Genomic DNA, 12,153 nt, shown 5'->3' with positions numbered 1-12,153 from the left:
AAGGGAAGCACAAACATAAAATGAGTTTATGCTGAAACAAATGAATCCTTGGAAATGATCCAAACACTACAAAATAATTGTTTGGCCTTTTGAAACACATCTTTATAGCCAAAGTCAGACAATGTGAACTTTGTAGGATTATACACCCACCACATGTCCTAGAGTTTAAACTTTCAAAACCATAGTTATGTCAGCTCAGTATCAGGTGTCATGTTTACCGGGAGTCAAAGTTCAAGTAATATGATTTGTTATTAAAGTTATTTATATTTACAAGGGTAGTGAACATCCCCTTGCTGTTTTCTGGAGATCATTAAAAGTTTATCAGTTAGCACACTGGGATACTAACAGAACTTAAAAGAAGCTGTTCCCATCCCTTTATAGCTCATAATGTTAAAGGAGACAATTCATTATTTTGGCATGGTTTTTTCTATTCATCCACATCAGTGAGTAGAACTCACAACAATGTTAAGTAAGGAGCACATAAATTCACTCTTGGATCTTGTTCTCTCTAAGGAAGAGTAATCCAAGAAACTGGAAATAATTGCATCAACATTCTCAATCCAACTCTAAAGGAATTGGGAAATGGGATATTCACCAGGAGTGGTCAGAAAGGCAACACATTAAAAATTACCATTATCCCATTATCTTCATTGTAAGAGTTAACATTCACAATTTGCCGTTTTCTTGATTTTTTTTTTTTTTTTTTTTTGATACGGAGTCTTGCTCTGTCACCCAGGCTGGAGTGTGGTGGCATGATCATGGTTCACCGTAGTCTCAAATTCCTGGGCTCAAGCAATCCTCCTCCCTCTACCTCCCACAATACTAGTATTACAGGTATGAGCCACGGCACTTCACCACAAGTTGTCATTTTCAATGCTTCAAGTGGAGTGGGTTTAAGGAACATAAGATCCCCAATTTCATTTTGTTTCACCAATGTTAATCTCCTAGCAACACTTCAAGGCCCCATCCTCACCATGGATGCACCCCTGAAGCCCCTGGTAAGTGCCCACAAAGTTCACAGAAGGCCTTCCCTTTGGTCTCTCCCCTTGATTCTCGGCACAGCAGTTACTGCAACAGGTAATTCTCCCCCATAGTGAAGAAAAGAAGGAAGGAAGAACAACTGGAACCACCCAAAAATTTTGAGACTCTCCTTTTCTGCTTCTACACAACTTTCTACACACACACTACCTTTCCTCTATCATTTAGAGGTTTTCTAAATTTTAAAAAAATCAACCTTTAATCTTTTTTTATTCTTTTTTTTTTTTTTTTTTTTTTTTTTTGAGATGGAGTCTCGCTCTGTTGCCCAGGCTGGAGTGCAGTGGCTGGATGTCAGCTCACTGAAAGCTCTGCCTCCCGGGTTTACGCCATTCTCCTGCCTGCTGGGACTACAGGCGCCCGCCACCTCGCCCAGCTAGTTTTGGGGTTTTTTTTGTATTTTTTAGTAGAGACGGGGGTTTCACTGTGTTAGCCAGGATGGTCTCGATCTCCTGACCTCGTGATCCGCCCGTCTCGGCCTCCCAAAGTGCTGGAATTACAGGCTTGAGCCACTGCGCCCGGCCAATCTTTTTTTATTCTTATATGTCCTTTAACCTCGTAGGATTAATATCTGTCACTATTTTAAAAATTCAACAAATATTTATCAACCCCCAATGGGTGCTGTTGCAGACACTAGGGACAAAGCAATAATGCCTCTGCCTTTATGGAGCCCATATGCCACTCAGCGAGACTCACAGCAAACAAACAGATATACCAATAGACAGGTGACTCTACACTCTCATTAAAACTGGCAAGAAGATAGAAAATGCCAGGCACTGCTATTTTAGAAAGGGAGATTAAAGAAAGCTTTCCTGACAAGGTAAAGTTCGAACAGAGGCCATACCAAAATAATGAATTCTCTTGTTTAATTTAGGTCAACATCTACAGGAAGAGCATTCCCAGTGGAGGAAATAGCGAAGGACCTAATCCTTAGGCAGCTGTGGCCTTGCTGTGTTCAAAGAATGGCAAAGAAGCCTGGGCTGGGAGGGTCAGGGCAAATACAGGAAATGAGGTGGGAAGAAGCAGGCAGGGGCCAGATCTGACTTTCTGACTTTTTTTTTTTTTTTTTTTTTTTTGAGTGTTTTGTTTATTTCAATAGGGTTTTTGGGAACAGGTAGTATTGACTTATATTTTTAAAGAATGACTCTAGCAACAGGATGGAGAACAGGCTATATCAAAGCAAGAGATGAAGCAAGAAGGCTAATAAGGAGTCCATTTAAAAACCAGGAATAGATTATGGTGCTTTGGACTAGGGTACAATCTGGAAAGAGGAGAGAGCTAGTCAGATCTGGGATGTAATGTCAAGGTAGAACCCTGCTGATAATTACAATGTGAGATGCAAAAGGAAGATCCCACGTGACTGAAAACGGGATCCAAAAGATAAAGAGTCAAAGCAAGAATTTGTATTTGAGATATGGCAACTGTGTGATGGCCTATGGCATCCAAGGAAATGTTAGAAGTCTAGAGAAGTTTCAAAGCTAGAGATAAAAGTTTGGGAACTGCCAACTTATTAATAACATTCAAAGCCTTGAGACTGGCTGAGATTATCAAGAAGGTGAGTATAGACAGAAAGGGAAATGGTCCAAACCACATTCCTGGGGAAAGCCACCACTTAGAGGGTGACCAGCAGAGGAAGATCCACACGGGAAACAGGAGTAACCACCGGGGTGGGAGAAAATCCAAGAAGTCTGTGGTGCCAGGGAAGGCAAATGAAGAAAGCATCTCCAAGGGTCCGAGTAAGAGACTGACTGTCCCTCTGGCTTGGCATTGGGAGGGCACGGGTGACCTTGACAAAAGTTGTTTCTGAGGAATGACACAGACAAAGGCCAGGTTGGAGTGGTTCAAAAAAAGATTAGAACAGAAGACACAGCAAACAAAAAAATTCTTACCAGAAATTTGGCTAAAAGGAGAACAGAGAAAATAGGGTGCAGCTGGAGAGAGACACAGGGTCAAAAGTAGGGTCTTAAAATAGAATATAGAAAATAGAACCTGCTTGTAAGTTAATGTGTCAGATCTCATCGAGAGGGGCAATCAATGAGGCAGGAAAGACAGAAGCAGCTGTGGGAGACTATCCTGGGAGACAAGGTATTATACAAGGGCTGCATGCATAGACTCGGAAGCCGCACAAATTTATCATGACTGTGTGATTTTGCACATATTGCTGAATTTTGCTGTGCCTCAACCTCCTCATCTGTAAAACTGACATTATTCCTACCTCACAAGGCTGTTGTAAGGATTTCATTAGTTAATTTGTAAGGTACTTAAAAATAAGCCTGGCACATAGTGGACAGATTGGCTTCTTCATAATGACTAAAAGAAGACAGGATCCAGTGCACAGGCCTGTTTGGATACATCCTTCCCTGCAACGGTAGGAAAAAGGAAAGGCAGAGAAACAGGCACAGTGCAGGAAGGTTATTCTCAGTCAAATAAAAAAACTGGGCCGGGCGCGGTGGCTCACGCCTGTAATCCCAGCACTTTGGGAGGCCGAGACAGGCGGATCACGAGGTTAGGAGATCGAGACCATCCTGGCTAACATGGTGAAACCCCGTCTCTACTAAAAATAAAAAAAAAAGTAGCCGGGTGAGGTGGCGGGCGCCTGTAGTCCCAGCTACCCTGGAGGCTGAGGCAGGAGAATGGCGTGAACCTGGGAGGCGGAGCTTGCAGTGAGCCAAGATCGCGCCACTGCACTCCAGCCTGGGAGACAGAGTAAGACTCCATCTCAAAAAAAAAAAAAATACTGGAAAGGAAAAGAGAAATGTTGGTGGTTTGAGGTGAGAAGAAAAAGTGTGAAATAGTCGTGGGCGAGTAAATTCTCAGAGAAATGGGGCAGGACTGCCAGGCAGCTCTCAAGGCCCACTTCAGATGTGACATCATATATCTAAAGTGAGACCTGTTAAGATGGTTGTGAGTTTTTCTCAAGCCACATTCAGCTGCTTGGGTACAGGCATGGGTGGAGAGGTGAGTAGGCACAGAGATTTCACCAGCAGCAAGTTTTACCAGAAGAGTTCAACTGAGAGTGTGAGGGATAGAGAGAGGGTAAGAAAGGGTATTGATTGTGTGTGAAGGAGTCATTATAAAGGTGGACCAGGGACTCTAATTAAAGAGAAGTTGAAAAGGAGGCTGGATAGAGGAAAAATGATGGAAATTTAGATTATGAGGAAAACTATCAGGAACCATTAAAACTATCTGAGGACTTCCATGTCTTTATTTTAGATTCTTGACAGGTTTTCTCTCCTACTCTTGGAGCTGGATCCGGAAGGAATGGCACCCCTTCCTTCTCCTGGAGTGCCCCTGCCTGTACCCCCAAGACCAAGACCACAGCTTCACAATGTAGCAGGGACTCCTGGCCATCCCTCAAAAGTGACTGTTTCTGTGCTAGAAAATGGAAAAACAGCAAGGGCCAGAAGTGAACCAGAGTGCAGAGTGAGGCAGAACCAGTGAGTCAGAGTGATGATGTGGGGCTTCCATGCCAAGGCAGAAAGAAAAACAAGCAGACAGATATCCAGAGGAAAAGCCAAAGAAGTTGACCAGAAGGATTAAGCTGTGGGACACTAAGGCCCACATCACCTGCCACCTGTGTAGTGGGCACCTCATTGATGCAACCAGGGTGACCAAGTGTCTGCACACATTCTGTAGGGGTTGCCTGGTAAAGTATTTGCAAGAGAACACCACCTGCCCTGCATGTAGGACCGTGATGCATCACATCCACTTACTGCAGTACATCGGTGATGACGGCACCATACATGCAACTGTTCACAAATTGGTATCTGGTCTCCAAGCAGCAGAAATGAAAACAGAGAGAGAATTCTGTCACAAATTGGGCATGCAAGTGCCTGGACGGATCAAGGGGGAGACTTGTTCCACAAAACAACACTTAGATTTCCATCAGAATGGTGAAACGAAAGCAGAAGACAGTTCAAACAAAGAGATCAAAACAGAGAAGAAGGAAAAGAACAATGATTTTCACAGAAGCAATGAGCAGGAAAGCAACAGCAGCAAGCTGTGGGGATTGAAAAGGAAATGCATCTGCTGCACAGCCCAAGCAATGGTCTGACAGCTAAAGAAGTTCACTGCCAAAATCTTAACCTTTTGTCCTTCAATGAGGTAACAGTCAATCCGTAAATAGAAACTCTAGCAAGTCATTTCGTAGGTAAAAATGACACTTCTAAAATTCTTTGCGTTTTTTCTTTTTATATACAACTTTGTCTGGAGATTTTAACCAGAAAAAAATCTCAATTTGTTTTGCCTGCCCTGCCAGGTAGTATGATAGGAAACAGCAGTGAGGACGTGAAAAGCCCAGAGACCATGGACATGAATAACCCACCATTAATAGAAGAGAAAGTGGTGGAGAGGGTGTGGAGAGGAGGGTAGGTGATGAAATTGTTTTAAAATATGCTAAAGATATTCCTCACAAAGAAGAATTCTGTTCTTTAATTTCACAAATGGATGGGTATGTAGGTGGGTTGAAGGAGGGATGGGTGAATGAATGGGAGAGAGAGAGAGAAAAAAAAATGCTTCCAAGTTGTGGTACATGCTGAGAATAAAATGAAACCTGGTGGCGTGCTGGGCTGGGTGGTGGAAGAGCGGCATGAGCACATGAGCTCAAAATCACTGGGAGCTTACCTCAAGGTGGTGATGTTTTGTGTGAAGATGTAAATTCTCAGCGGAAGACCAGCTCTCCATAGGTAAGAGAAGGCACTGGAGGGCCTTAGGTAGGGATACATGGTTTGGGGTAGGGTTTTAAAATATCCCTCAGGCTGTGTGGAAAATGGGTTATGGGGTAGAGAAAGGAAAGCAAGAGAGGTTGATGGCAGGAGTCCCAGGAAAGAAGAACCACGGTGGTGCAGTGAAGGTGGAAAAGTGGACAGACTTGAGATGTGTTTTGGAGACAGCAGGGTGGAACGGGTGCATTCCGGGAAAAAGCAAGATAAAACCCACATTCAGCCCTGCGGAACCTGCAAATGCGGACCCTCGTTTGGTAAAAGAATTCTGCGCGTTGAAAGATTCAGAAACCTAGTCTCCCCGGACGGATCTCCCGGCGTGGACCCGCCGCATGAAATGCACGCCCCGGCGGCAGGGCGGCCGTGGGCGCTGCGGCCCGCCTCCAACCCCAGCCACTCTGGGAGTTTGCGCTGCGATCACGGTGCCCACCCACGGTCCCGGCCATGGTGAAACCCCGCCTCTACTAAAATACAAAAAACTGGGGCCGGGCGTGGTGGCGCCTGTAGTCCCAGCTACTTGGGAGGCTGAGGGCCGGAGAATGGCGTGAAGCCGGGAGGCGAGCTTGCAGTGGGAGTCAGACTCACCGCACCCAGCCTGGGAGACACAGCAGACCAGCCTCCCAAAAAAAAAAAAAAAAAAAAAAAAGAGTAAGGGCGGAGGGGTCAGGCACTGTGGTCACACCTGTAATCCCACCTGAGCTAAGGCAGGTGGATCACCTGAGGTCAGGAGCCTGGGCATGGATTCTAACCCACGTGGAGAAACCCCATCTCCACTAAAAAATACAAAATTAGCTTAGGCGGCATACCAAACTGCTACACGGAGGCTGACACAGGAGAATCAGCCTGAACCTGAGGCATGCCGCAGTCAGACCGCACCATTGCACTCCAGCCTGGGCAACAAGACCAAAACTCCATCTCAAAAAAAAAGTAAGGCAGAGAAAGACTTGAGATACAGACACAGAGACAAAGAGAAAGTTATGTGGAGAGGGAGACACTGGAGTGATACAGCCACAAGCTGAGGAATACTTGAGCCACTAGAAGCTGGAAGAGACAGGAAGGATCCTCTCTGCTATGGTCTGCATGCATCTTCCAAAATTCAAGTTTGGAAATTAATAGATTGGTGCCCTTATAAAAAGGGCTATGGGACTGGGCTCATGCTCTTCTGCTCTTCCACCACATGAGGATGCAGCAAGAAGACCCCTGCCAGATGCTGGCACCTTGGTCCTGGACTTAGCCTCCAGAACTATGAGGAAACAAATTTCTATTATTCATAAAACCAAGCCCCCGTCCCCCTCCCTGCCAAAAAAAAAAAAAAAAAAACCCTATTTAAAGACTTTGTGGCCCTTCCTCCTATAGACAGCAACTGTCTAAAAAGATCACTATTTTTTTTTTTTTTTTTTTTTTTGAGATGGAGTCTTGCTCTGTCACCCAACCTGGAGTGCAGTAATGTGCACACGGCTCACTACAGCCTCAGCCTCCTGGGTTCAAGTGATCCTCCCAAAGTGCTGGATTACAGCTGTGAGCCACTGTGTCTGACCCCATTTATTTATTTTTGAAGCATTATAAAATTAATGTTAGTGTCCTTTGCTCCCCACAAACCTAAGAGGTTTGTATTGATAAAACAATTGTGACTATACAATCCTGATCTCCCAGGATCACTGTTCTCTGACCACTACCATCCACCAAAGACAACTTCTACTTGGTCCTCAACACCTTCAGCCAATCTCTTCTCTTTAAAGTACAGAATTATAAAAAAATGAAAGGCACCTCAAAAGTCACTTTACTCCAACCTATTATCTATCCCAAAGAGAGGGTTGCAGGTAAGCAAGCCTAGCCCAACAAGAAGGCTGGTACCTTTATAATGTGACTTGGAGGATGCTGCTAGGGTCAACATGTCTCATAAACTCTCCTACACTCACTCACGTTGGCAGAGACTTCCTTCTCCTTCTCTCTGCCCTGAAATGTCCAACATGAGATGCCTTCCTCTGTGTCAGACAATAAAACCGAGGAGTACTCTCTCTAGAAACTTCTTATTGAGTAGTATACAATTTATATTATGGGAAAGTAAGGAAGGTCCCTGATTTACATGCGGGATACAACAGGAAAGCTTTCTCCTTGTACTACCAGCTTCACCCTTCAGCACAAAGCAACTCACAAGATTTACTATTTGTCCTTTTAATATTTACAAAATCATAGAGCTAGCCTGAGAAGACAGCCATAGAAAAAGAAAGTTTTGGTAACTGCGTGGAGAAGACAGAAGGAAGTCAGCTTTATTAGAATGAGGTTTCTCTTTTAGTCTACCTTCTTCTCTCATAATCTTTTTCTGCCAGAAAATGTTCTTTTTAGGAGCCTACAATTATTTTATAGCCATTAAACATCTTTACTTGTATGTCACCTGTACCCTGCTTCAATTACCAATAGAACCTGACTACTATTACAGATCAGTAACAAAAAAGGTATTATCACCCTTCTTCAAATTAGCAAACTAATATATGTTATAGTAACTTGAACCAGAAAGGTAGAAAACTATCCAATAAAGGAAAGATGGTCTTGTCCCCTGTTGTATCACCAGTGACTAGTAAGTACTTGGCAATCAATAGCGCTCAATAAGTATTTTCTGAATGAATGAATGAATGAATGAATGAATGAATACATGAAAAAATGCATAAACAATGAGATAGATGCAGTTTTTTAAACGCAGATCTAAGGAATCACAGAGTAACACTTAATAAACAATCAGTAACACATTCCTCTGAATACTCTTGCAACCACAAAGGCAACATAGAAGACCAACAGGTGTAAAACAAACCAGAGTTCATCTTCCATTCACAAAAACTGAAGAGAAAGTCATCTGTATTTCAGCCAGTCTTTCAATTAGTTACACCCAAGATAAATAATGACATCATGAACATCTCTGAACACAACAAACAATGACATGCCATAAACGTTCAGCAAATAAAACTATGCCAAAAATAACAGGATCCCTGGCCCAAGAACTAAAATTAAAGAACTCAATCAAATAACACTACCAAGTTATATTTAAAGGTTAGAGGGTAATGCCTAAGTTTTGCAATTTTGTTTAAATAAACCCCAAATTTTATTTTCACTCATCTGAACTCCAAATAAGCATGAGGTCAAGGTAAAAGACACATACACACAATTATTCCAAATAGAAATAGCATAGAGAAAGAAAACTGAACCTCTAAAAAGAAACAATTGGGCTAGATATAGTGGCTCACGCCTGTAATCCCAATACTTTGGGAGGCCAAGGCGGGTGGATCACGACGAGTTCAGGAGATTGAGACCATCCTGGCCGACATGGTAAAACCCCATCTCTGCTAAAACTACGAAAATTAGCCAGGCATGGTGGTGCATGCCTGTAGTCCCAGACACTTGAGAAGCTAAGGCAGGAGAATCACTTGAACCCGGGAGGCGGAGCTTGCAGTGAGCCGAGATCAAGCCACTGCACTCCAGCCTGGGCGACAGAGTAAGACTCCATGTCAAAAAAAAAAAAAAAAAGAAAAGTGAAAGAAAGAAAGAAGAAAGAAAGAATTAATCTTGGTTTACTATGCATAGCAGATATATGTCCTATGTCAATAACCAGTCATAATGCTCAAAGACGTAAAGTTATATTTGTTCTGACAATCTCTAAAAACATTGCCATCCAGGAAAGGAAGGTTCAGAGAGTTCAGCCTGAAAAGTTCCTTCTAGTCAAGTTACCTAGAATTGGAAAGTTCATCCTCGTAACTGACACTTCTTTTTCACAAGTTGCTGTGGCACTGATTACGTCATAACACCAAACACTAACAGCGACCCTAGCAGCAAAGGGGCAGGAAGAATGGTTTCTAAGTAACCATCTCTCTTCACAGCCAAAATCCTCCCAATAAACTGCACTGTTTCCACTCCCAAACACATAACCCACATTATGAAAAATTCCCTTTTCACTCTTGTTGAACCAGCATCTCCTTAGAAGACGTGTCCCACTGAGTCCAGCATGCACAGGCAGGAATGACGGGCTCCTTGCCATGGAGCTGATGGATTTTTCCATAGCATCCTTACCGAGATCAAGTCACTTGGGATTAATCTGTTGCTCCTGCTAGCATGTCCACCATCAAGAATTCCGACACTTAACGATAGTGAAAAACCTGGATGAGATGTCAGCCAAAACCCTAACTTAGGTGTTCGGACAGTAGATGGTTCAGCATGCAAGAGGGACTGGGACATATTCAATTTCTGACTGCTGTACTTGAGGTGAACTGAAACAGTTAAGAATAAAACTAAGAAACATTAAACAGAAATGTCAGAGAACAGTGCCACATGGCCAAGAGATGCTCAGTGATATTAAACAGTGCGTCCACAGCTCAAATAGAGAAATGTTCTGTTGCAAGTGGCAGGCAGACAAAATGTGTCTACACGGTACCCTCTCTAAGCCAACTTTATCTGTCTGGCAGATCACTGACAATCTCTTAACAGCTGTTCAAAGCTCACGACAATACTTTGTACTTACATGGGGCTTTCCTTCCAAGAGACTCAAACAGTTTTTCAGGCTTTATTCTCCAAACTTACATTGTTAGCTAATAGGGAACAAGGTTTATAAGTTTTGTTTTACTTACAGGCTACTTGGTCGGTGAAAAAAAAAAAAAAACTATGTTGGATACTCAAATATCACAGCAGAGGCTTAAATGAGCTTGTGCAAACCTAGAATTTTTGCCTCTCTAGATCAGACCTGTTTTCTTTATTCATTGCAAATATTTCTGTCTAGGGTTACCAAAATCGAGAGTTTTCACTTTGTTCAGGACCAGAGTCATGGGTTAACTCTCAACAAAATCAATAAACTATATGGGAGAAATTTTGCCCTATGACCCTGAGTAATTTGAGTAACCTGACTCTGCTACAAACATGTGTTGTTTAATAGGCAGTTCCCACCAAAGGTGCTCCGTTTCTCTAACTGCATTTTTATCACAGCTTTGACTTTTTCAGACCTCCAGAAGATACAGAAGTAGCTAGCACTTCCAGGCTGTTACTAATGCATCAAAGATAGAAAAAGCCTTGGTTTAGAATGTGTCATCCCAACAATGACGGCAGGAAGAACCAGAGCAGGAACACCTGTTCCCTAACATCTGCTGTCTGTTCTTGACTTTCAAGGAGAATAGGGTCTCACCTGTATTTTCTGCCTTTTTGGAATCGCAATGATTAGTTTGAATCATCATCTTTTGTCTACTTATTCATGAGTTTTACACGTCAAATTTCTCTTTTAGTGACTTTTTCTTCCCTTTACTAAGTTTAAAATTAAATCTAAGGTAAACAAATTAGAGGCTAGGTGCAGAGGCTCACGGCTATAATCCCAGCACTTTGGGAGGCCAAGGCAAGTGAATCACGAGGTCAGGAGATCAAGACCATCCTGGCTAATGTGGTGAAAAACTGCCTCTACTAAAAATACAAAATTTGGATGGGCGTGGTGGTGCACACCCTTAGTCCCAGCTACTTGGAAGACTGATGCAGGAGAATCGCTTGAACCCGGGAGGCGGAGGTTGCAGTGAGCCGAGATCACGCCACTGCACTCCAGCCTGGGCGACAGAGCAAGACTTGTCTCACAAAAAAAAAAAAAAAAAAAAATTAGCCCATGTGAAAAAGAAGAAGCATGCCATGAAAAGAAACAGGGTAGTTTCACTAGGCATGGGCTGAGCACATATTAGTCTTTCTCCCACTTCTATGAAGGGAATGGCTCTGACACATCCCAGTGGTATCTTTCTCAACAAAGAAACATTTGTAGGCATACGTTTTCCTGGGAACTCTTACGCCAATAATAATCAAAAGCCATTGTTTCCACCTGTAAAGTGACTGAAGCCCTAGAAATGACACTGCTTTTATTTCCAGATTTTTTTTTTAACTTGGGCATCCAATTGGGTGCAAAACTTAAAAGCCAGAAAGAAAATATTAAACGTGTCTTGAGGATGTGCAGCAACTCTCCAGTAGATGGCTCTCCAGGATCATAAGGTTCTAAGGGATACTAGAATTTTCTGAAATAACTACCACAAAATCTGGCTACTCACAATGTTAAGCTGACTTAGAATGTATAGAATTTCATTACATTTCTAAAATGGAAATATTCCTGCCAAGTACTTTTATATTTTTGTCATGTAATATGAGATCTATATTAGACTATATACATATACTATATTTATCTTATTAAGCTTCATAGTGAAATGAACCCCAGAGAACTCACTGTTCAATTTAAGAACTAGTATGTTATTAAAACTGTTGCACCTATCTGCATATTCCTCTCATCTTAACGTCCTTCTTCCCCTTAAAGCCATACGAAGTTACTGAACGCTATATTTAGGGACTTTCTTTCCATTCAAAATTATGGTTTTAAGTTTCACACATCTTGTTGTAC

General features: G+C 42.6%; 1 protein-coding gene and 1 pseudogene across 3 annotated transcripts in view; one reads left to right on the top strand and one right to left on the bottom strand.

The window, feature by feature from the left end:
- Nucleotides 1-12,153, bottom strand: part of ARMH4 (armadillo like helical domain containing 4) — a 153,250-nt gene that overhangs the window by 93,124 nt on the left and 47,973 nt on the right. The window lies entirely within an intron of this gene.
- LOC116275665 lies at nucleotides 4,502-5,265 on the top strand (annotated as a pseudogene).

Source organism: Papio anubis, chromosome 7 (genome assembly GCF_008728515.1).
Source record: "Papio anubis isolate 15944 chromosome 7, Panubis1.0, whole genome shotgun sequence".
NCBI classification, from domain to species: Eukaryota; Metazoa; Chordata; class Mammalia; order Primates; family Cercopithecidae; genus Papio; species Papio anubis.
This window is presented reverse-complemented; position numbering and strand designations above follow the sequence as displayed.